Source organism: Pagrus pagrus, assembly GCF_965226575.1.
Source record: "Pagrus pagrus genome assembly, chromosome: 20".
Classification (NCBI taxonomy): domain Eukaryota; kingdom Metazoa; phylum Chordata; class Actinopteri; order Spariformes; family Sparidae; genus Pagrus; species Pagrus pagrus.
Genome location: NC_140207.1, coordinates 9,139,775 through 9,163,439, shown reverse-complemented (window position 1 = coordinate 9,163,439; position 23,665 = coordinate 9,139,775). Strand labels below are relative to the sequence as shown.

At 41.2% G+C, this 23,665-nt stretch overlaps 1 protein-coding gene across 4 annotated transcripts in view; it reads left to right on the top strand.

The window, feature by feature from the left end:
* The window catches only part of dlgap1b (discs, large homolog-associated protein 1b), a 98,293-nt gene that overhangs the window by 17,020 nt on the left and 57,608 nt on the right, over positions 1–23,665 (top strand). For all 4 annotated transcript variants that reach the window (XR_014621153.1, XM_084340274.1, XM_084340275.1 and 1 more), the window contains exon 2: positions 20,695–20,780. The gene's annotated coding sequence lies outside the window, so the exon portion shown is untranslated. The remainder of the gene's footprint in view (positions 1–20,694; positions 20,781–23,665) is intronic.

The window sequence follows — 23,665 nt, the reverse complement described above, 5'->3', positions numbered from 1 at the left end:
ATCAGTGGGACAGAATGGTCTTAAAATTACAGCAATAGTGTTTATAGCAATTATTCTGGGACTATATCATTCAACAAATGTACAAAAGTAGTTATTGTGAAAAGGCCTCCCTACAGGGACCAGAAGAGATGGAGTGAAATGATCATGTGGGTCTAAATAGATTTGGATTTGAAGGTGTGTCGGGGTAGACTAATGTAGTTGTGAGGAGTGCGGATTCAGCAGTCAAGAACATGGTTAATTAAAAATTGTGGATCACTGCCAACCACGAGAGGTCCTTGAGCATAAAGTTTGTAATGGGTACAAAAAGATTAGGCTGATGGCTGCAGTAGTATGCAAGATTGACATAATTTCGAAGAGTAAAAACATTTCAGTTACTTGAGCGGTATTTTTGAATAAAGCAGAATTGCCCATGATTCAATGTACTGTATCCTACAGAGGCACTCTTATCTGATCTGTTCTCCATGTGTATAAGACTGCAACTCACTAAAACGCACCAATAAATCCTGATCAAATGTTTTTATCCATCGTACATGCACAACCACAGCAGGGGGGGAGGAAGCACCTCAGTACGGCTGAAGTCAAACCGAGTCACGATACCTCCGTTTGCTGATGCACAGTGGGGTCATTCTTTGCATGTGAGAGTGCCTGGATGCCCTCTTCTAGATGACTCTTTGCACCGGAGATGCATGTAAGCACATACAGTATGGTGGTTGAAGCTCACTGGCCCGCAGAACAACAGATGTACTCCTTGTGTTGACAGACACGCGAGCCGTGTCTCTGAAGCTACTGTGCGTTTGTTTAATGTCATAAAACCCAGTCTGTTCATGCTGAAGGTTTGTTGCGTCAAAAGTCTTTGTTGTTTGTTATAAGATGACGCTTTCACAATGTTAGGATTTTTTTTGGACGGCTTTGAAATCACACACGAATGCACATAGCAATGGATAGTGTGCTGACAAAACACAACCACGCATGCACAAGAACAAACACACTTGATGATGTCATTTGTATAATCTGATGGAATCTGGGCCAGCGTTGACGAGGAGGCAGCCGGCGGGATGAGCAGTCACTGTCATAAAGATTTGGTGTGTAGGAGGGGAGGTATGGGGAATCAGAGTGTGTGTGTTTGTGTGTAGTGGGAAGGGGTGTCATGTAGCAGACGCAATCCTCTTGCTCATTTGCTTCATATGAAGGTTGCGACAAACAAAATGTACTGAAGCGTGAGTCATTATACCTTGTATCGTTGCTATTTATGCAGTCACTTGAATTAAACCAAAGTGGTTCTGCTCCGTGTGCGCCATTAAACCATTAGTCATTAACGTTTGGCTGATATGAACAGGTAAAGTGTGGAGAATGCGTCGTGGAAAAGGGAAGATCATGCATATTTTGGAGGATATTTTGAGGCTGTGATAAATTGCAGATTTCCTTCAGGCCTTAAACTTCATTCAGCGATTTTGACTATACTCGTCCTTTAAGTGTTGGCATTCCTTTTGGAGTCTCTCGCGTTCCCAAATGCCAGCCGATTTCAAGGCATCATCACTTCACAGTTTGATGAAAAAACATGTTGCATTTGGTCGCAAGCCACACAATAAATTCTTGGAGCAAATCCTGTCAGAATTACACCAGGCGTTTAAGACATCTAATTAAGCTTCCTCTCAACGCCAGACGTTAATTATGATAGTTTCACACTCACGATATACAAAAATCTAATGGAGTAGTCGAGTATTTACCCAGCTAATGAAAATACTCGTGTCTTCAAGTGATTAATTAATGATTAAGACACTAACAGCATAATGATTGTACTTGTCAAAAAATTAACCATATCTAATGTTTTTTAAAACGACCTGTGAAAATTCTGCCTGCAGCCATACAGGGTGAGTAATAGGATAGCTCGCAATCAATGCGTGTCTATTGATTTATACGCAGGCCCAATACAAACTAGACCACACCGTAGTGATGCGTCAACATCCTCTGATTGCCCCAAAGCAAACGTCAATAAAAATGATTAACTGACTGCTGTGTATGAGTATAGAAAAGAGGGGAGATGTGTTACACTTTTTTTCTTTTTTGCACTAAAGCTTTGTTGTTTCTACGCACATCTAGTTACCTCACAGGGTAACATTATTACACTTCTGTGACGTCTTCAGGCTCTGTGGAGATTCAGAAAGCAGCAAGTTGTGACCTTGTTTCAGAGACTAAAGGAGATTAATATTTTACGTATGTTTAATGTCAGTTGTGCCATTTTTTCTTATAACGGTAGACCAGTTCCAAGACTTTAATTCTGCTACTGATATCGTGTTTGGCCATCTTACTCTGCATCTTACTCAGCAGTTTCTTTAGTTTTTTGTGTCCTTCATGGCTCAGTGAACAAACAGCACAGTCCAGTGTTTGTCTCCTCTCTTGTCTGTTTTTAATATATGAAGGGCTGAAGGTTATGCTTCATTTTGTGCTTTTTGTTTATTTAATCTGCATCTATGTGTACATTCAACCGTTTGCACAGCTCTGTGTTTCTGTACATGCACGAATGTGTTGTAAGCCGATGATCAAAGTAATCCTGTGCACATATGCTCGCATGGCTCTGTGTTTATATGTATTTATGGTGCTGGATGCATGCGAGTGGGCGCACAGGCATGTGTTGTGTCTGATTTAGATCGACGTGCCATTATGCGAGCCAGTCGTAGTGGGGGCAGTGACTCGTGGCTGCCAGTGTGGTGCCACTAGCTGCAGGCCTCCCGGCACCAGATACTCCTCAGGTGATGTCACTTACTGTAGGTCCTAGCCGATGATGTAACTACTGTGGTTGCTGCCAACTACAACCCACACTCGACTCATCTTGATGCTCTTAGCGCTCAAAGCACCTCTGGCACAGCGGGGCACGTGCAGAGAGGATACTATAGAGTCACCAAATTTTAAGTGCAATCATACACATCTATGTTGGAGTATTATAAAAAGATACTAAAGGCTTGTATGCAACTAAGATTTGATCTTTGTAAAATGCCAAAACCAAGTTCCCAGAACCTGGGGTGATTTTGTCATCTGTCTTGTTTTGTCAGACCAATAGTCCAAAACCCCAAAATATTCAGTTTACTATGTCAAGACAAGGAAATACTACAGAATTTCACATTTGAGCAGTTTACACAAGGAAAAGTTTGAATATTTTACTTAAAAATGAATGAAGAGATTAACAAGATTGTTGAATATTGTTTGTTTTTGTTGATTGTAGGCTTGTATAATTTATGAACATTATACCATTATTGTGATATGAAACTATATTATATTACACTAAAGTGATAGGATTGTAAGATATTTAGCACCATATAATCATAGTTTGACGATGGATGCAGCAATTAAAACTTGAAAGTCTTTGTGTCACAGCACAAAGTAGCAGAAGTCAGATTTCAAACGTGCCTTTAAAAAGGAAGTAATCACAGCCTGACATGAGGTTGCTTGACAAATGGAAATGTTTGTACGGACTGAAATCTGCAGGAAGGGTAGTTATACAGAGTCACAGCATCGCCGAACAGTTGTGAGATGCAGGCAGACATAAAAGTGAGTATTCTGTTGTTGAAGACATTACTATGAAGGTGTTAGCAGGTGTTCATTTTTCTAAACCAAGGCTAAATTCAGCTATCCTTGTCAAGGAGCTAACATTACATAACATTACAAACGTGTTACTTTCCAGTTCAGCTGTGGACGTCAACTACAGACTAAATGAATAACAAAGAACTACCCTGAAGACTTTTCTTGATCGGAAAAAATATTTTCACTCTTCTCCCAACTGGCTTAATTACTATGTGATAACGGGTGATAGACAGATGGTTCATCCAATCACCTGCCAAATGTTTTTTTTAAAGTGCCTGTCTACTTTCAACTACTACTACTACTACTCCTTTCCAGATGATTCAGTGAAACAAACCATTTGTTTTTTTTTTTATCAGAGTTATAAATTTAGAATTTAAATCAGTGCCTCTCAACCTTTTTGAGCCACAACCCAACAGAAAAATCAGGTCGGTGTTCACGACCTGTCACTTGCCCACACACCACGTTGTGTATTTTAGCTCACGACATCCTGAAAGCGCCAAAAATGAAAACAGAGGGCTGATTTTTTTGCCTGGAAGTCCAATCAAAGCTCATGTGCACACACACACGCACTTTATATCACTGGTAAAGGCAATGTAATGTAAAAGCTATTCCCCAGTCTAAAATAGGTTATTTCATTTTTTCTCCACGACCATCTGGTGACCCCTAGATTATCAGGTTGAGAAGCAATGTGTTAAATCACAGGCTCATTTTTTCAAACGGAGACGGAGACATTCGCTATCCTCCGTGGACACTATTGCAGTCGTATTGCGTGTAGGTGTGTGCGACTGTGCACACAGGAAGTTGTGTACACGCATCACATTGTGTAGCATTCCATCTAAGCCTTATTTTGTTCAGCATGTGTAATCCCCTTAAATTCCCCACTGATAGCCCGACTATCTTCACATCAGATTAGCAGAGGTAGAGATCAAGGACTGCTCCTCTCACCATGTATGTAGGACGACACAGAGGGGACTCGTAATAATAAAACCAGTTTCAGAAAAGATGCAACAGATTTGGTAGTCGAAAAGATAGGCACAGATGCTGCACTGAAAATAAAATAGATGTGGTGTGTGATGTGGTTTTTATATCCTATACACATCTGGATTCACAAACACACTCATGCTGATATGATTCTTACCATATACAGTAGGTGTCGTTCATGCAAGCACTCACACAGAATACACTTGATTTACTGCCTCATAGATCTTCTTCTCACATAAGTATATGAATGTCTTATATGCCTCATAAACAGGAATCAATCTCTTTAAGAGGGCCAAGCACTGTTCTTAATGATGAGTCATTATTTTTTCTCAGTAGCCCGTCTTATGTAAGCGCGATCCCACGCTGCGTTAAATGTATAACCCACAGACTCTAGTGAACAATTACACACCAGGTAACAAGTTAATGGGAGAACGCATGTAGTGTCCCCACACAGATTTAATGACATTATATGCTTCTTATGGGATTGCCTCGGAGAGATAGCGACCGTCAGACAGATGGAGGGGAGAGCGTTAAGTCTGTAGGCCGGTGTTACAGTCTCTGCACGCAAATGAATGTTTTGTATATTTTCTTTTCTTGTTTGCGTGGATGACATCTTTTATTTATCCGGGTAAATTGTCAGATGCAACAAATGTTCAGGAGCTGTCAGCGCAGTGATAGCCTCTGTGAATTTCAAAGCCTAATGAGGCTCTGCAAGAGTGAAGCATTAGAATTACACAAGCACATCCCATGTCTTCCGGAGTCTCTGTAGAATTACCACAGCCCTGCAGTATGTGAGTAAAATGTTGGATTTGGTGCAGAGGCACAATGAAAACAAACACACTGCAATCTGACATACAGCTGGAAAACAACCGGGTGGAAGGGTAGCTGTTACAGGAGATCAATATGTTGTTTCTTAATGTAGAATGTAGAGTGAACGATGCTGAATAAAGGCAGCTGAAGAGCGCCTGTGAGGACTTCAAGTGTTTAAATCACTATTTTAAGAGAATAGTTTGATATTTGGGGAAATTTGCTACTTTGTATTTTCGCTAAGAGCTAAATGAGATGATCAATGCCACTTTCATGTCTGTACGTTAGATGGAGAACTGGAGCCTGAAGGCAATTAGCTTAACGTAGCTCAATACTAACCTAAAACCAACATTTTCATTTTTATATTTGTCTATTGATTAAACAAACTCTATTTTATGTGTTAATCACTGAGCTTTAGAGGTGCCTGTAGACATTTTTTTAAACTTTAGAGACAGCCAGGATAGATGTTTCCTCTCACCCCCAGCTTGCTAAACTATGCAAATCACCTCCCAGTTCTATTTCCAAAGTTGACATAGAGATTTGAGGGTGGTATCAATGTTCTCATCTTAGTCCCAGCAAGAAAGGAATAAGAAGATTCTCAAAAAAAAATAAAAAAACACAACCTGCAAACAATGAACAATACCATTTTCTTTAAAATGTTAGTGTCCAGTTTTGAGTGCAGCCGGCATCACATTTTTTCTAGGCTAATCCTTCGCATCGCCCAGATTCCAGAGAGGAAATGCCTATGGGATTTTTCAATTGGATTTTGGATTATTTAAAAAAAATAAGGTTTGTTCAACGTTACCACCATTGAGCCTCTTACCACAATATACTATTCACATATGAATTCATCAATCTACAAGTTTTAAAGTCAGATTTAGAATAGTTTGTAACTAAAATCTGCCTGGTAGGATGGACTCGTGAGTAGATGAGTCTCCATGTTTGGTACGATGACGTTTAATGTCCCAGAAAACGTCCGTAGTCTCATTTAACCTCTTGTTAGCAACCTTCTTTTTAAAGGTGCAATATGTAGGAACTGACCATCTCTTGAGGTCACTCAGAAAACAAATAGGGGTCAGCCAATCAACAGAGTGACCGCTAACTGCTGCTAACTGTAGCTGTAACTGTAGTCATTAGCTAGTTAGCATAGTTAGCCATGCATGTAGTGGTTTATTAATGTTTTCAACTAAAATCCTTACATGCATTGCAACTTTAGGACATGTAAATATTTCATAATTCAAACATAGACGTCGTAGAACAAAACTTGAAAATCTCTTAAGCTGTGTTAACCACAGACTGTATTTCAAGAATATAACCAAAAACCACTTACAACCCAATCGTTCCAAGACGAGGGAACTGTAAGTGCTAAAATGCTAACGTATTCCTGGGTTTTAGGATTAATTTGTGCAGCACTCCACAAGGGAACAGTGGAGAAAACGACATACTTTATTTTGTCTGTGTGTGTGTGTGTGTGCGTGTGTGTGTGTGGATTCAGGCCAGTATGATACAGTAGACAGTACAGTTGCAGCTGGGATGGCGAGCGTCCAATGGTGCATTGGAGCAGAATTACATTAAGGTCCAAGTGAGTTAAATGAAATGCAAGAAGTGAGTTAAATGAGTACTATGGAGCAGGAGCATGAACATGGTGCCTGAGGCTAAATGAGCTACTGTACAAGGACGTGTGCAGAGTAGTGCAACATTATGCAAACAATGTTGCATAATAATGACAGTTTATCACAGCGAGAGGACAGATCCCAATGTTTTATTAATCTGCTTACTTGACAGTGGTGCGCTGTGCACCTCCAAAGCTTTTATCTCTCCTGGCAGGATTGTTGGTCATGTTCAGACATCCTATCAAATCATTGTTCTACCCGTTTGTATTTATCTGTGAGGCTATCACTGGCAACACACCTCCCTACCTCGGCTCACTCATTATTTACAACACTTCGCCTCCCTAATGCCTACATCCTGATTAATCTCATATCATCACTTTCTCCGTAAGAGGAAGAGACGCTGCACCAGCTCTGCATATTTCACTCTGCTGAATGTTGGGCTTGATTATTACTGTCTTTATGAGAAGATTAAACCAGTACATGAATATAATGGGCTTTTGCATCTGCTGAGAGAATAATCACTTCAGCGAGTAGACCTGCAAATGTGTCAGTATTTTTTAATCCTGGTGCTGTTGGCCCCCTGCCCTGCATGTTTAAGATGTTTCCCTGCTTCAACACACCTGATTCAAATGATCAGCTCAACATCGAGCTCTGCTGAAGACTGATAACGACCCCTCCATTTGAATCAGGTGTGTTGGGGCAGGGAAACGACTGTAAAACATGCAGGGCAGGGCAAAACACTGTTCTGAGTGCTCACAGTTGTTTTGTAAAGTTTCTATCTTTGTGAATTTTTGAGCTTACTTTGCTTTTTAATATATTTTTTTTCCTTTTACTTAAGTTTTAAGTCTGGATGAGCACCGTCAACTTGGGCTCTTTTCCTGCTTTTTATTGAACCGGATGTTTAAAGATTATTAGATTCCGACCAGTACTCGATTTTTGGGGACGATGCCGATATCAATATAAAAAATTCTGATAAAGGTATATTGGCCGATATACACACATCCTTTACAATGTGGTTATCAAACACTTGTGAGTAAGAGCAATAATAAAGGCGGGACATTTTACAGTTTAACATAAACCTTGTTCACTACAATGACGTCAGTGCATATCGGACAACAATTACACCAATATGGATATACTTGTGACAGGCCAATATTGCCTGATAATAATCCAATAATCCAATAAATCTGCCCCTTTTCTCTAATTAGTATGAGTGAGATTGATCCCATTACTCATTTATCATTTATGATTTCTATAAATTGCTTTTGCACCAAAGCTGTACAAGCAGGTGAAATTTTGGCATTTCAGCATGTTAACCAGCAGTAAAAACAAACAGCTAAACCCGTGTCACCTGTACTTTTCCTGAAATGTCTGCCGTGACAAAAGCTTGTTTTAACATTATCAAACTGCAGCATTGCTCAGTTTTAACCATGATAGTCTATTAGTTAACATTACCAACAGGCTTATTAAAAACCATATTGACATATTATCATACATTACATCACATCTAGTATTTTACAATAGCCATTGTTAAAGAGTAGGTGAGACGGGTTATTCACAGTGTGTGTTTGCAGGAATATATGTAGTAAATTGAAATTTATAGCTTAACATAGAGTTGTCAATAACCAACCAATGCCTTCAAGAAGAATGATTTAGAAAATATTCCAGTCAACCAGACAGTGCAAGAACACCTAGTTGAAGTCAGCTGTTATGCCTGTGTGTTTTATTATGCTGATGTTTTTTTGATAAGAGCATAAACACCGAATGCTTGTGTCAGTTTTATAGCGCTGTTATTTAAGTTGTTATAGCTATAGCAGAGTATTCAAGGATGCTTGAGTTGTAAAGGTTGATCTGTGTGATGAGGAAAATACTGATCCATTGAGCCGAGTGTAGCACCAGGGCATTTTCTGCTTTATTTGACTGCAGCTGGCGACAGGAAAGCTGTCTCAGAGAAATGTGATTACATGCTACTGAGTTCTTGAGCCAAACAAATTTATTGTAGGTCGGCGCCGTAAGAGCCTTAGTTCAGGTAATTCTCCACCTTCCTGTCTCATGACGCTTCAAAACCAAGCAGCCCTTACTTCCATGTTGTGTTCCCCGGGTTTTAAAAATCACTCATCATTATCCTCTCTCATTTGTCTCGTCTTCTTTCAATTTTGTTCAAGATTATGGACAGTCTGGCTCGCTCAAAATCTGGACTACATCTCTCCTGTGAATTTCACACAATCCTCGTTTTGTCTCCAACATGTTCTCTTTTTTTTCATTTCACCTAATCTGTTTGTTCCTTTGTTGGTCCTCTGAGCTGTACGATGCATCTGTCTCTCAGCTGTAACTCATCCAAGCGGCGATCTGGATGCTCATTCAGTCCCACTATACTTGCTGTGGATGGCATGAGGGTTGCTCTCGCTCCCTCTGTCTCTCTGCCCCTCTTCACCCCATGTGAGGGCTTAACGGTGTGTGTTATGATAGGTTCTGCCTGCTGCCCTGCACCGTAGATAGAGCTTGGCACACTTACTGGCTCAGTAATGGGATATCTGCCTCCTCCAGATTGGTAAATTTGCTGTATGAGTCCTGTCTATCTTCCTCTGTATCCAATCTATACGGATAGGTTTCTGTTAATGTAACCAAAACTACTGAAACCTTAAGTTACATAACCTTAAAACCAAGAAAATATCAATGAACTATGCTTCCCAAGAGGGTGTTGCAGTTATGCAAGCAGTTTTATAAATTCAAAGGATTTAGTGTTTCCCCGATAACCACTCTGTCTCAATTTAAGTTTGGAGTTTAAAGGGAAAAACACAGCATAGCATAGCACACTTTGACACAGTTACATAAACAGCTTCTGGCAACGAGACGCATTTTGTCATTTGATGGTGTGTTGCTGTTATTCCTGTAGATAACCCGGCCTGGCAAAGACAACCCACAATTAATTTCCACTCTGCTCTTTGTGGTCTGGCAACTACACTAATGCATAAGCTTGAGAAATACATTGTGGTACGCAGGCCATACAGCAGATGATTGACTGTTCTTGCCTTCATTCAGACAGCAGCGTGAATCAATCCAATGCCTGATAGATGAAGGCACCACTCACAAGGCTGTCACTGATCATTTTCTCTGACTTTTAAACAGGAAACATGTCTATTAAAATAATTGTCTGAATACATTTATGCTCATTACATATTAAAAAGATTGAATTGTTGTTTACGTTGGATTACATTTGTCATGTCCTCACGAATGTTAGAGGCCAATATTATATCCTGAATTTCCCCTCTGAGGGATCAATAAAGGATTATCTTGTCTTAACCTGTCAAAGAAGAAAAAATGTTCTGCCCGCAACCTATTGCTGCATTGTGATTTCCAACCCTTCATCTCACAGAGCAGGTTACTGCCTTTAACCACCCAAAATAGTTAAAAGGATACTTTAAAAGAGAGAGTTCATATTTTGGAAAATTGTTCTAGTATTTTGGAAAATAGCTCTATCACACACTAGACATATCTTATCTCTCTCACCTCTTCCTCTCCTGCCATCTGCCTCTTGCCCTGGGCAAAACATCCACACTGAGCTTTATGCTCGTGTCTACATCAGGAATATCACGTTCACTGTTTATTTGGTGGTGTGCATGTGACAGTGTGTTGATACAATGCACATTTCTTAATATTAGAGCAACATTATATAGCTTGTTTTTACCTAAAAATAACAGCTGCAAAATCAGATTGATGGTACAGTGTCTAGTAATGAGGTAAATGGTGTCTCTCTGCATCAGTTGTTTCTGCACCATGTAACTGCAGTGAGAGTGCAAAAGCACCAGAAATGCCGTAATTAACTGAAGTGCATGAAAAACGAGAGCAATATGGATGGGAAATTAATAATATACAGTAAGAAATAATTGTTTGTGCAACGGTGTGTGTTGCACTCATCTGTGCAGCTGAAGTTAAGAAGGCATATAATTACCTTCACCAAGGAGATTATGTTTTCCCCCATGTCAGTTTGTTGGTTGTTTCTATGAAGGCAACTGGACTCGCTCGAGTTTCTTGAAGACTTTCTTCAAGAAACTCAAGTCCAGTGATAATGACCTGTATGACTAAGAATCTTCGAAAATGTTTCTTTGTTGGTTTGTCAGCAACATTACTCAAAAACTACAACACGGATTTCCACAAAACTTGAATGGAGGATGGGCCTCGGCCCAGAAAAGACGCCATTTCTTTTTGGTATGCATACGGATAAAGGGGCAGATCCAGGAACCTGCACTCTCCATTCTAGTTTATCTACTCACAGAGTACCCTAAACTCAAGTTTAACTCAAGACACCAGGACAAACTAATGTTTATACAATGAAAGGAAAAGCTAAATGCATTTTATTTGCTGAACTTACAAGAGGGGACAAATAATTAAGAATTTGTCTTAGGCAGCATTTCACAAAGTTTATAAAGTTTACTCAAAACGCAGTGATTTTTAATGGAGGGGCTGATTTGTTGCCACCTCAAATTACTCACGCGCAGGTTTTGCTGTGAAGGGGAGAAATTAGACCACAATGACGATAATGAGGACGAGAATGCATTAAAAACACCAGGTGTAAATGCAAAGGCAAGATCAGATAGTTAATCACCAGGATAACGTATCCACAGACCCCATTTTAATTCCAGCTGTAAATAGGATGAGAGAGATGAGAATAAAAGAGAAAGAGAGAGGCTAATCAGGGTGAAGAAAAAGTATCATCATCAACACCGCTAACATCTCACTCATCAGCAGCCTTCCTGTTCCTTTTTCTCAGCCGGATCCCATTTATCATTTCCTCAAAGCACCGTCGAGCATTGAGCTATGGGGCCGATACATTGAGACACTTTACGTCTGACCTGCGATCAATGTAGTCTTAAATGCCAAGAGCTGTCTGTTAAAAGAAAAAAAAAAAATCTCTCATAACTTCATTCTCTCGTTCGTCTGGCTCCTGTCCAGGACTTTCAATCAATCCTTTCACAGCGAGAACCCAGAAAGAAATTGAATTAGGTCCTGGGCGTTGAACCACGGTTTCTTAATTGCCACAGGATTAGTTCACATTGATTTGGCCTGATTGGAGTCCCGAGCTTGTGTGTCCACTTAATCACCGAGCACACCCTTTTCTTGAACCACTATTTACATGCACCCTTCCCCTCAGCCCGTGTCAGTCATGCACAGCCCCGTGGCAATCTTGTGAATTTGCATGAAATCATTGGCCGGGACTGTTGCAGCTTTACTATCTCTGCTTCTGCTGCTGTAGCATACACACTATACTGTGTTAATTAGATTTCTTGGTGTTGTTATTACAACAGTGTCTCGGTACAGTATAGCAAACGGCTGATGCTCCGCCAGGTCCAGAAAATTGCCCTCTGGTTACAGAAAATGTTCTGATAGATCGCTGCCGCTATTCTGACCGAGCAGTGGAGAGCGATGGAGTGAGAGGACTAGCCGGGGAAAGATAGAGAGAGATTGTCTCCGGGGGAAATAAAGTGAGGACAGGAAAGAACACAGATTATGCATGAGAGAGAACAAAAGCAAAAAAAAGGAAAAAGATCACAAATAAAGGTTGTGCGAGCAGTATGCTTGGAGAGGAAGCAGCAGAGAGAAGATAAGGCAGACAGATATGAATGGAGAGTGGAGATGGACTGGAGCTGTGACAAGACTTTCTATTAACAGTGCATTCTCCGCTTCCGCTTTTCGAGGCTTAGACCTTGAAGGCAAGCGTCTCCATGGAATTCAGTTCATTAGATTATGTTGTATATTCTGCGGCATTCATGTATGGAAATGTGAAAACATTTCGGCGCCTTGATGTTCAGGTTAGTACATACCTTGACTAGAACTGTCACGTTCTGATTAAACCTCAGTCCATCATCTCTCAGAATATTCAGATAAGGTTTGACATGTAAGTGTCTGTGAGGGTGTACATGCGTTCAGGATGTGTTGCTGTTGTCACTGGCATGATTGGATTTGAATGGCTCTTTGACAGACTACAGATGGGTATTTCTGGGTTGGTAATCTCTCATTGGTAGACCTGTCTCTCACAGGAGAAACATCGAGCTGAACACTAGGGTTGCAGATGTATACCTGTTTCTACGGTAGGCTGTTAGTATCATTTTAAATTTATATATCCAAGTTTATATCAAGTTTCATGTCTGTCAGGACATAATAGTTTATGAAATTATGACAAAATGCTCTGTGTTCATTCCTATAAAGGTGCAATATGTCAAAAGAATAAGGATTTTAGTTGAAAACATTAAAAAAATGAACTAAAGTTATCAATCGAATGTGAAGAAATAACAGTTTATACATCATGACGTCCATGTCGGATAGTGTATTGCAGAGAAATCTACTGAAGTTAGCATGCTAACCAGCTAGCCCTGACCCGTCCCAATCCAAAGTTGCAGTGCTAATGATGTACACTCCTCTGTAGCGCCAACACCCAGTCCAGACCACTAGATACACTGTTAGCGAAGCTAACTAGCAACTGAGAGAGACAGGGAAGGGCTTATTATTCACGTCATGTTTCAGTCTACTTCCATATGGCCAGAATAAAGGTGGCCTTATGAAAGAAACATGCTATGAATTGTTCTATAGAGCCCCTTTAAAAGGACAGATGTATTAAATCACAAATTGAATATACATCTATATTTAGGCTTGTTGAAAAAGATTAAACATCTTGTATGAATGTTTGTAGAGGCTACAGGGCTATGACGTGCTCAATTCAGTAGCCCATGAAATGGAAAAGATGCACAATAGCTGCCACGTCATTTTAATTTGTTTTCTTTGCATACAAGTGTGGAAAATTCAAATTTCCGTCGAACTCTTAAGATTTTTCCATCATTATCATACGGCTTGTTAGCTGGGTCAAGTGTATGTCACAGTTGGTTAACACTGAAAATGGCAACACAAACCCTGAGGGTGAGTGAAAGGAAGCAGAATGCAATAGTCAGGCAGTAGGAGGGCTTATCTGAGCCGTCAACATCTATCGAGTCAAACAAAGATAAAAATACGTATGGAGTGATTCCTGCTCTTCTTAATATGGTTCTATAAATATCATTTCACTTTGGGACTCAGTAACATTCACACAGTCAGACATAATGTGCCATATGTCTGCTTTACTCTTCCACTACATTCACACCACAGGCCTTCCCGCTCTATGCCAAGTTTGCTGCTCATATCTGATTGTTTTGGCTGCAGTTCATATGTATTCTAGGATATTACCATATCCTGTTTTAATATAAACTGACAAAGATGTTAAACAGACAAACGTGCACAGAAAGACATCACACCTCTGTTTATACCTATGGTATTCTTCTTGTATCCCCTGAAAGGGTTACCTGAATTGTTGGATGTTGAATTAGTGTCAGCAAAAATGATATATAGTCCTGTTATGCTGCATCCTTTATGAGCCAAAGCAGACACCTGATTCCCAGTATCTGAGAAAGTAACCTTGACAGGGAAAAAAGAAACCTGCATGACAGCATTGTTTTTACATACTGACCTTAGATCAGGGAAGTCTGTGTAACTGCACACAAATGCATTTTCTCACAAACCTTTAAATTCATCCACAGTTTCAATGCATTTTCACGCAGGCACTATAAACTCAAAACAAACAAGATACCACGTATTAAGTCAACCCAATTGCCAGAATGAATGTTGGTGATTCCTGCAAACCAAACTGCCTTTACATTTCATTTGGATCAAGTTTCTATTTTCTGTTGTGACCCCGCTGTGTGTTTATGATCTGGTTAGGTTTAGAGACAAAAACCACTTGGTTAGGGTTAGGGAAAGATCATGATACAGCTTAAAATGCCTGTTTTGGTTGCTGCAAAAACGACTGGAGATGTCCTGAGGGCTCATCAGAGATGGTTTTGTCGCCACAATCAAAGCTGGAGATGTCCTTCTTGAGCAAAATAATGTATTTTTGTCACCACAAACACTGTTTGAAATTGTCCCGAGGTCTCCTTAATAATATCCAGTGGTGTCATGCCTCCAAATGCTGATACGCATTCTCAAACTGGGGTCATTGGCTTGGCAGCCTTCTCGCCTGTAACGCCTCCACTGTCCCCTCCCGATATGACAGTCAGGTTATAAACATGTAATGTGAACCTGACATGACACATGTCTCATTGTAGAAATATCAATATGGTATGTAGGGTTTTGACAAGCACAAATGTGATTTGCAGAAATGCTGCTGACATTTTATCCTGGCGACTAGGCTCATAAAATATTCTGATTTAGCTTTTATCATGTTTTCTATACATTTTTTGCCGCTTTTTGATGGGAGGGATCGTAAGAGTTACTGCATCCACACGACTAAAGTGTCCCCTGAACTCTTGATTTTAAACTGCCAGCAACTTTAAACAGCATCGGCTGCCTCGACAGACGCACGCACAGTATATACACACAAACACCTGCTTCTTAATAAATGACTACCTGTCATCAGTGTGTGGTTCTCACATTACTGTGCTGTGAATTCATTAAGTGTGCCCTTTGGAAGTCTAACCAGCCAGGTGGGGTGCCGTCAACCCCCCACCACCCCCTTACCCGCCTCTGAATCACACCCTGCATTTCAATTGCAAATACTGTACACCTCTCAGTGCCCTTGTAAAAACCCTCGTAACACACACACACAGCCACACATTCTTGGGTTTTTTTCTCGAGCAGAGCAAAAAGTTTAACCTACCTCTCTCTGACTGGATAGCGGTGTTAAAACAAATTTAGATTTAAGAGATAGATTTTTTGTGTCTCCTTGAAATGCTCTCCGAATTTCCTCGCCTGTATCCTCCTCATGAGCAGGGAAAAGCACAAGACAGAGCTTGCAGCCTCAGATGTGTATCCTGGTTAGTTTAATCGCCCACGATTTATTCAAAATCTGGAATTATTTTAATCACACAGAGATTTGGGAATATTTTGAATCGGATTAGTGCGTGTTTTTCTGCGGATAGATGAGATCCTACAAGTTCACGTCTGACTCTGTGGCCATGGATTCCTTCATCTGTTACGTCTTACGGTGGCTGTCAGGTTTTCTAGGGATGCTGCTGTATGTGTGTTGCTGACCGGGTTCACAGTGATGGGATTAGAGTCTATTAGAAAGTAGGGTCAGAGCGTGCCACAGCTTGGATTAATAGTTTACCTGAGCAATGTCAGTCCACAGTGACGTGCGACAGTCTTACTGAGTCATCACTAGTGTAAGTGTATACGTGGGTATGTCGGGGGGAGAGGGGAGGGGTTAGAGGCTGCTGTGAACTGGCAGAGCCAAATCTAAATCCTCCCCTTTTCAGTCAATAATTCTCTGCTTTTTCACAGCCCCTCTAATCCTCTTTCTGACGTGACTCACCTCTATTTATCACCAGAGTGCCCGCATGCCTCAAACAATCAGGCAAAAGTGTGATAGTCCGTCGTCTGTGTCTTAGTGGACGTGCGAGCATGTGCATGAGTGTGACTGTTAATCTGGATTGATCTCAATCTTCAACTTGATAAAGGCCCTTTCTTGTGTGTGTGTGTGTGTGTGTGTGTGTGTGTGTGTGTGTTGTGCTGAATGTGGCAGATAAAGAATCACACGGCAACTTCTGAGTTGATGTCGTGAGCTCCGTTTTTTTGTTCAAAATAAGCATCAACATCAGATCCCCAGCCGACTGGTGTGAAGTCATGCTGCTGTGAAAATGTAATAAAGCACGGAGATAATCACTGCTTAAGTTTGAATAATGGCTCCGTATAATGGATCCGTGCTACACCAGTGTCGAGATTATGCACGATGCTGGCCAGGCAGGCAGCCCCGCTGGTGCTGCTGCTGACTCAGTGCAAGCGTAGCTGGGGCTTGGGGGGTTAATGCAGCAGGGCCACAGGCTGATCCACTGCCCATCCTCATCTGCCAAAACTTCAAAGGATGCCCTGACAGAGTCTAAATCGCCATCTCCTCCGGTCCAGGCTCTGCAGAGCTCTTCCCCTCCCCCTCAGTGCACAGGTCAAACTCGGCCTCATCTTTTATGTATCGCTTACCCCATTGATTGCGCTCTAAGAGATTCATGAATACAGAGGGACCTATTTCCGTATCACACTCCAGCATATGGATGGTGGCTCTTTTTCTTTTTCTTTTTTTACAAAAGGGGAAATTTTTCTCTCATTTCTACAGCTCTCATTTTATTTCCCTCTCATTCTTTCCTCTGACTTTCTGTTTCTGTTCCCCTGCGTTTTTTCATCCCTGTCTCACTGCGCATCGCTCTCCCGACTTCCACTCATTTTGCATGGAAGGTCACAGTCATTTCCCCTTTTCATAGACCTCTTTTTTTAGGTTTTGGGGTTTTTATTGTTCACTCATGAATTATTCAGATCGCGGATAGCGAATACAGAGAATTTGAGAGCTGCAGTTGACTTACAGGAAGCTCGCTGGAGATGGGCACTTCAAATAACTCCTCCAAGTCAAATCCGGACACATGTAGCTGCTCTAGTCTGCCTGGATTTCATTGAATCAAAAGCTTGTTGTTCACACTCGCTGTTGCACCATAATCACTGACACTGATTGGATTGAGTCAAGAAATTAATTTAAAGGTTATAATAAAGTTTTGATCTCTGTTGATTTCAAGATGCAGCTTTTTTTCCCCCCTGTGCTGCTTACACTCACTGAGAGAGCTGGCATTGTGCTCTGTACGCTGTATTAGCATGCTAGTGGCGTGTCTCATGTATTCATTTATGTTCATCCCTCGGTTGTTTAGTCATTCATGAATACATATGTTGATCCTAGAACAGGCCTCCTCTTCCGTCCTCCTCTACCTCTCTGTCTCTTTGTTTTAGTGATGTGTGTCTTAAGCACCCCAGCAGAGTGTGAAATTGAAATTCTCCCCTAGCAGACGTGAAGTGATTGACAGCGGGGACACTTAAGATGAAAAATCACATCTTTCATACTGAGGTTGTTATTTTTTTTTTTACCTTATAACTACGAAGCAGCTCGTTTAAAGATGTCTTTTACCACTGCTGATAATTTTTATATCGCCACACTGACACATTTGTAATCAATATTCATTACAGTGAAGGCTGCTGTGTGGCATGTAATGATCAATTTGTGAATATCGCTCAGATTGTGAGTGACCTTTGGATTACAAGGCTATCTCCAGTCTGAGTCGATTCTAGATATTGATCTTAAATTGATGCAGTGAAGATTTATTCTTCAAAATAAGAGACACCATAGAGGTTCTGTAAGTAAAAAATATAGAAAATATAAGCACATTTTTAAACATTGATTAAACAGCAAAAAAACTTATGTCAGATTCTTTCATATTGAAAGTTGGACTTAGTTGTCATCTCCGATGTTATCACAGTATCTTGGAGTCACTAACACTAACATGATTTCTCGCTAACAAGCTATAGCATGACAGTGTAATTTCCATTAGCAAGCTAGCTGTCATGCCTGATGGCTAGTGGTAAAAATCAACTTAAAATAAACGAACACTGATCGCTGTCACAGTTGGAAACTTGAGGAACGAGACGAGTTGAAACTTGCAGCTACTTGCAATGTGCCGGTCTGCAATTTTTTTTTTTTTTTCACACCAATGCGACTTGACAAGAAGGTGTATTGTCTCCATAGCAACGATTCTCTGTACTTCTCTGTACTCTGTAAAATATTAATTAGGATGTCGATAATTAATTACTTGCTACAGTTGCATTTCCAGCATTGATGATAACAGCAAAAACAAATGACGCTCAGCGTTAGTTCAGTCAGGAACACTATCTTAATGTTCATTCATTCACAATTCTCTCTCTCTGTGTATTACTCTCTCTCTCTTCCCACTTGTCAATCAGCAGACTATGGGTGTTTACTTCAGTTAAACCAACCAGATTTGCACTATTAAATCAATCAATCACGCTGCTGCTGTCAAGCTTTCATTCTGTCCTCCTCCCAGCTGTTGTCAGCTGTCGTTTCAATGCAAAATCTTTGCGACCCTCCCCCACCACATTCACCTCCAGTTGATCAATTCCATCGCCCAGGTCGAGCTCACTGGAGTCCACTTCATCACATCCCGATCTTCAGCAGTCATCATCATCCCAACACCAGCGTCTGGCTTCCATCGTGGGGGGTTTCCTATACCACTCACAGCTTCACCCTCCCTCTTAAATATAATGGATGTCACGATGGGGCCTAATCGCCAAAGACTCATATTTCTCACCTGATGTGCACATTGCAATAAACATTTATTCATTGAGAACGAAGTCTCTCCTGATTTAAATGGTTTGTGCGTGGTGAGCGGCAGAACATTTAAATCAGAAGGCTTGTGTCATACAGACACGGCTGTTCCTCAGACAATCTGATAAGGTTATCCTCTCTTTCATACATCCCAAAGTCTGACAGTTTGTAACTGACTTGACCTAAGTTTGCTCTGAAGCGCTCAAACGGCTGTTGAAACAGATGATGTGCCTGTCGTTTTAAATCCAGCTTCTGGCGTCTTGACAAGCTGAGTACCAACACCATCAGCCGGCTTGAATCGAGGTGAGACAGGCCAGGTCACACTGCTCTAACTTGTCCTCTCAACGTTCTTAAACAGTTTTGTCTTGTCGTGAATCTTTGGTCTGAACTGGGCTTTATTAAAATAACCTTATCTTCACAAAATGTTACAATGTTGTCAAATTCTTCATTAACTTCGCATGAGCTTCACATTGTAAGACTTTGGTTTTATTGGTATACCTGCATCCTTGTCAAGTAAAGGACCTGAAGCCCCCCTGGGAGTATCAGTGCCCTCCCTCTGACCTGTGCGTATGTGTTTGTGTGTGTCCAACCTGTCTCAACCAAGTCCCACCTGGCGAGCGTCGGACAGACCACCATCTGTTCCGTGCCCCCATGTTGAACTACCTGCCACCTCCTCTTCATCACCTTCCTGGGGTATCAGGAAACGGCTGCTTTCTAAAGGACTCACTTGCAAAGTCTCAAAAGCACGATAATGAGTCTGTTTTGATTGGTTATTACAAGGGATAATTATATAAGAGGTGTCTCAGAGCTGGATGTTTCTTATGTAAGCCTTTTCTCCTGTGAGAAAAAACTCCTCAACAACATGACAAGCCACTGCCGTATGCTTTAAGAAACACGAGAGTGTTGGTGATCTACTTTATTGTAAAGCATCGCGAGTCATTGCCCTGAGACAAAGACTGGTTTCACCCTCCCTCACAACACCTCAAGGACTTAACATGCTAGATTTAAAGACGCTCAAATAGGCTTAAAATGAATTTCCTCTCCTTATCTCCCCTTTTTTTCTTGCCGGCGATGAATTCCGCACATCCCCTCCCTCCTTTTTGTGCTGTTTCTCTGAGATGTTGCCTCCCGAAAGACAGGGTTTAGGATCAAAACCAACATGTTGGTGCTGTGATTTTACAGCCAAACATTACTGGGCTTAGCTGATTATGCACACAGCCATTTTTAATGTCTTTTAATCCAGCCGCTCTGGTCAATGAAGATCAAAGTTTTCCATTTTCTTCTGGGGTCTACTTTAAAGCAGGAAGGGTTTTATATTTCTGTTTTCCTACCAAAGACAAATTATGCTGTCCACCAACCCCCCCCAGCATTTCAGCAGTAATTGCAACACTGGAGTGTGTCTGGAAAAAAAAGCGCAGGGGGCAACAACACAGCATGAGCACAAGCCACATGGACCAGCACATTAGCCACCAGGGCACTGCAGGACTTTTTTGATATGTGGTTATAAATCCTCAACCATGCACTCTGTCTTTATTCAAGGTGGAGAAATGTGCACGCACGGAGGTCGAGGAGCCTGGAATTAAGCACAGGAGAGAAAAGATGCCAAAGATGAGACAATAAAGAAGGTGAGTTACTCTTGTTCTCCACTGGATCATTATACTGCCTTCTGTGGTGCTATAAGTAGCTCTGGATGATACTTTTATTGATGCACAGGTCAGCGAGCGCCTATAAAGTGGGTTTCACTTAACTACAGGAAAGCAGCAGTACATAGAGAAAAATCTCGACGTATCTCAACTATGTTAAGGCTGCCTCTCACCCGCACACTCGCAAATCACCCGTGACCTTTTGAACGCAGCCTTTCATGTGCCAACTATAACCTTTTAGCGCACATCTGTAGACTCATCTGTCAGCGCTGACAGTCTACCCTCGATGGCAGCAGAAATGAGACGGATAGAGACGCAATCGCTGAGCAGCGTGACAGAAAGAAGAGGAGATGGTTTACAGACGAATAAATAAAAAGCAGCTTTCTCAGAGAACTGTTTGGATGAAATGTGTTGTTTTCCTGTTGGTGTAATGTATCTGGTGTCAGAGCAGATGGCGGTGGTAAGATAAACAGTTTATAAAGTGTGTAGAAGTGCTTAATAGCGTGTAAAAGTGCCGAACATGTTTACTGTGCCAGGCATAAGTCAAAGCACTCTAGCAGTGTTGAGGTGGGAGGGCGAAGGATTTCTAGTTATTTTTGTCCACAAATGAAAAACATTACCAGCATTATAATCTGATACCATAGTCATCTACTTTACATGCTGATGGATGCTGTATGATACACTTAATCCTGTTCATGAGCGTTCATTTTAGTTGTTTATACACAAATATAAAGGCACAATGAATACCAAGGACTGACATAGCTCCAGTTTTGTGCCTCTAATGTATTACTATGACATTAGGGTCTGAAAAATACACGTTTCGTACCAAGACATGTCATTTATGGCTACATGGATTGTAATTAGTTGAGACTTTTTCGTGTGTCTGTACAGCTGATGGAATATTTTATCATCCAGATGGTTGAGGAGATTGTGGGAATGTGTTGCTGTTAAGCAGCATTCAGGGCTTTTTGAAGATCACTGGGTATTTATTTTTTCAGAAAATCTGCCCTGCAACTCAATTTTAATGGTGATGCATGAGAGGCACAGGCTGAGGTTAAAGGGCTGACCGTGCTGTTTGCCAAGTTTTAGCTGACCTTGGAGCTGCACTCGGAGCACAGGCGTTACTATTGAGATGTGCTTTTGCAAGGACTTGCTTTGTGATTCGGATCTCTTGTAATTAGAACGATACAAATTTTATTAAAGGGTAACGCCACAGATTTTACACATTGATGTGTGTTTACAGGTCATGGGGAGTCGTACTGTATATGTGAAAAAAGAAGTATAAAGCCTTTTGTGGCTCCAGAGGAAGCTGCATGTAATCAGATAAATTGCCTCCAGTGATGTCACTCAGTAGCTTAATTGCATTGTGGGTAATGTAGGCTCTAGGTTTTTAGAGGAAGCAGAAGATGTTCTTTAATCCACACTGACATCACTGGAGGCAATTCATCAGATTACATGCAGCTTCCTCTGGAGCCACAAAAGGCTTCGTACCAGTGCTTTTTTTCATGTGAACAGTTGTACTGCCCAAGACCTGTAAACACAATTTAACTCGTAAAACTGGTGGAGTTACCCTTTAACTACTTTTGAACTGATTTAGTAGATAAAAACAATCCAATCAAATCTAAACCTATTGGCAGAATTCAATTTTTTGAAGATGTAATCTTGTCGACATTTTAGGTTTTAGCATTCTGTCATCACAAAAAGTCTGTAAATCTGCTCAACGATGGACTGATTTGTGTACTGAGCTAAAATACGATGTACAGAGTTGTTGTTCTCACGGGAAATAATTAAGAAAAGCATTTTTTTCCCCCAGAATAAACCAGCATGTCCATAATAATTACAGAAGCTGCAGCCGTGTAAGGATGGAAATACTGCATCGTCATCACCATGAGTGGTTAATATATAATCACGCATGGGATCCCATCTCAGGCTCAGCTCTTGTAGACGAGCCAACGCTGAACCCTGAGGCCTGGGGCCACTGCCAAAAAGCTGGATTTGCAGCGAGCACACAGCTTGCCATTTGAAAACGTATCATTGCACTGACTTGTGTCATCATCAACGGCTATTTGAAAAAGAAGCAATGCGGTTTACAAACAGACCTTAAGCCAGTGTGTTCTGTGTCCCGGCGAAGCTTGGAGAGGGAAGCAATGATTGGGCAGGCTGTGGGATAAACAGGTTGATAGCAGAGGCTGTATCACAGAGTTCCCGCTGTGCAGCCACACTCTTCAATTTGACAATTTTTTTTTCAAATACTGAAATCTTGATGTTATCCTGTGCAAACAGCATTTTGGATTTCCAACATCAAGCAGGGTTCTGTGGAGTGCATTTATGGAGATTAGGTAGGGAATGAGTGTGCAATTAGGGACGATCAGATGAGGTAAATCTTGGCCAGTGGGAGGAGAGGCGAGGAGAGCGCTGATACTGGCAATCACAGCTTTACAGAGCGGACACCCGGGGTTGAGTAGGGAAAAGATAGAGGAGGAATGATCAAAGAGAAGGGTTGGAGGTCAGGCAGAGAGGGAGGAGAGAGGAGAGAGTGATTTGGGATGTAACAGAGAAGAGATAAAAGAAGGACGACTGGGATGCCATCCTAAACTGCCTAGACATTACATACACTACTAACAGCGTGGAAATGTGAAATCACTTAAGGGTGCTTGTCATTTATACTCGCAGATTAACAATGAACTGCCCAGACTGAGCAAATCTACTGCAGTCAGCTTGCAAATAACACATTTGTTCAGCTAGGGAGCTTCGAGGCAAGGTGTTGTGATTCATTTCTTCCACCGCAGGACACCAAAGGAGAGGGTTATCGAGAATGCACATAAGAGTTTGGTTACCGAACTCCGTATGTTCAAGGGTACCAACCG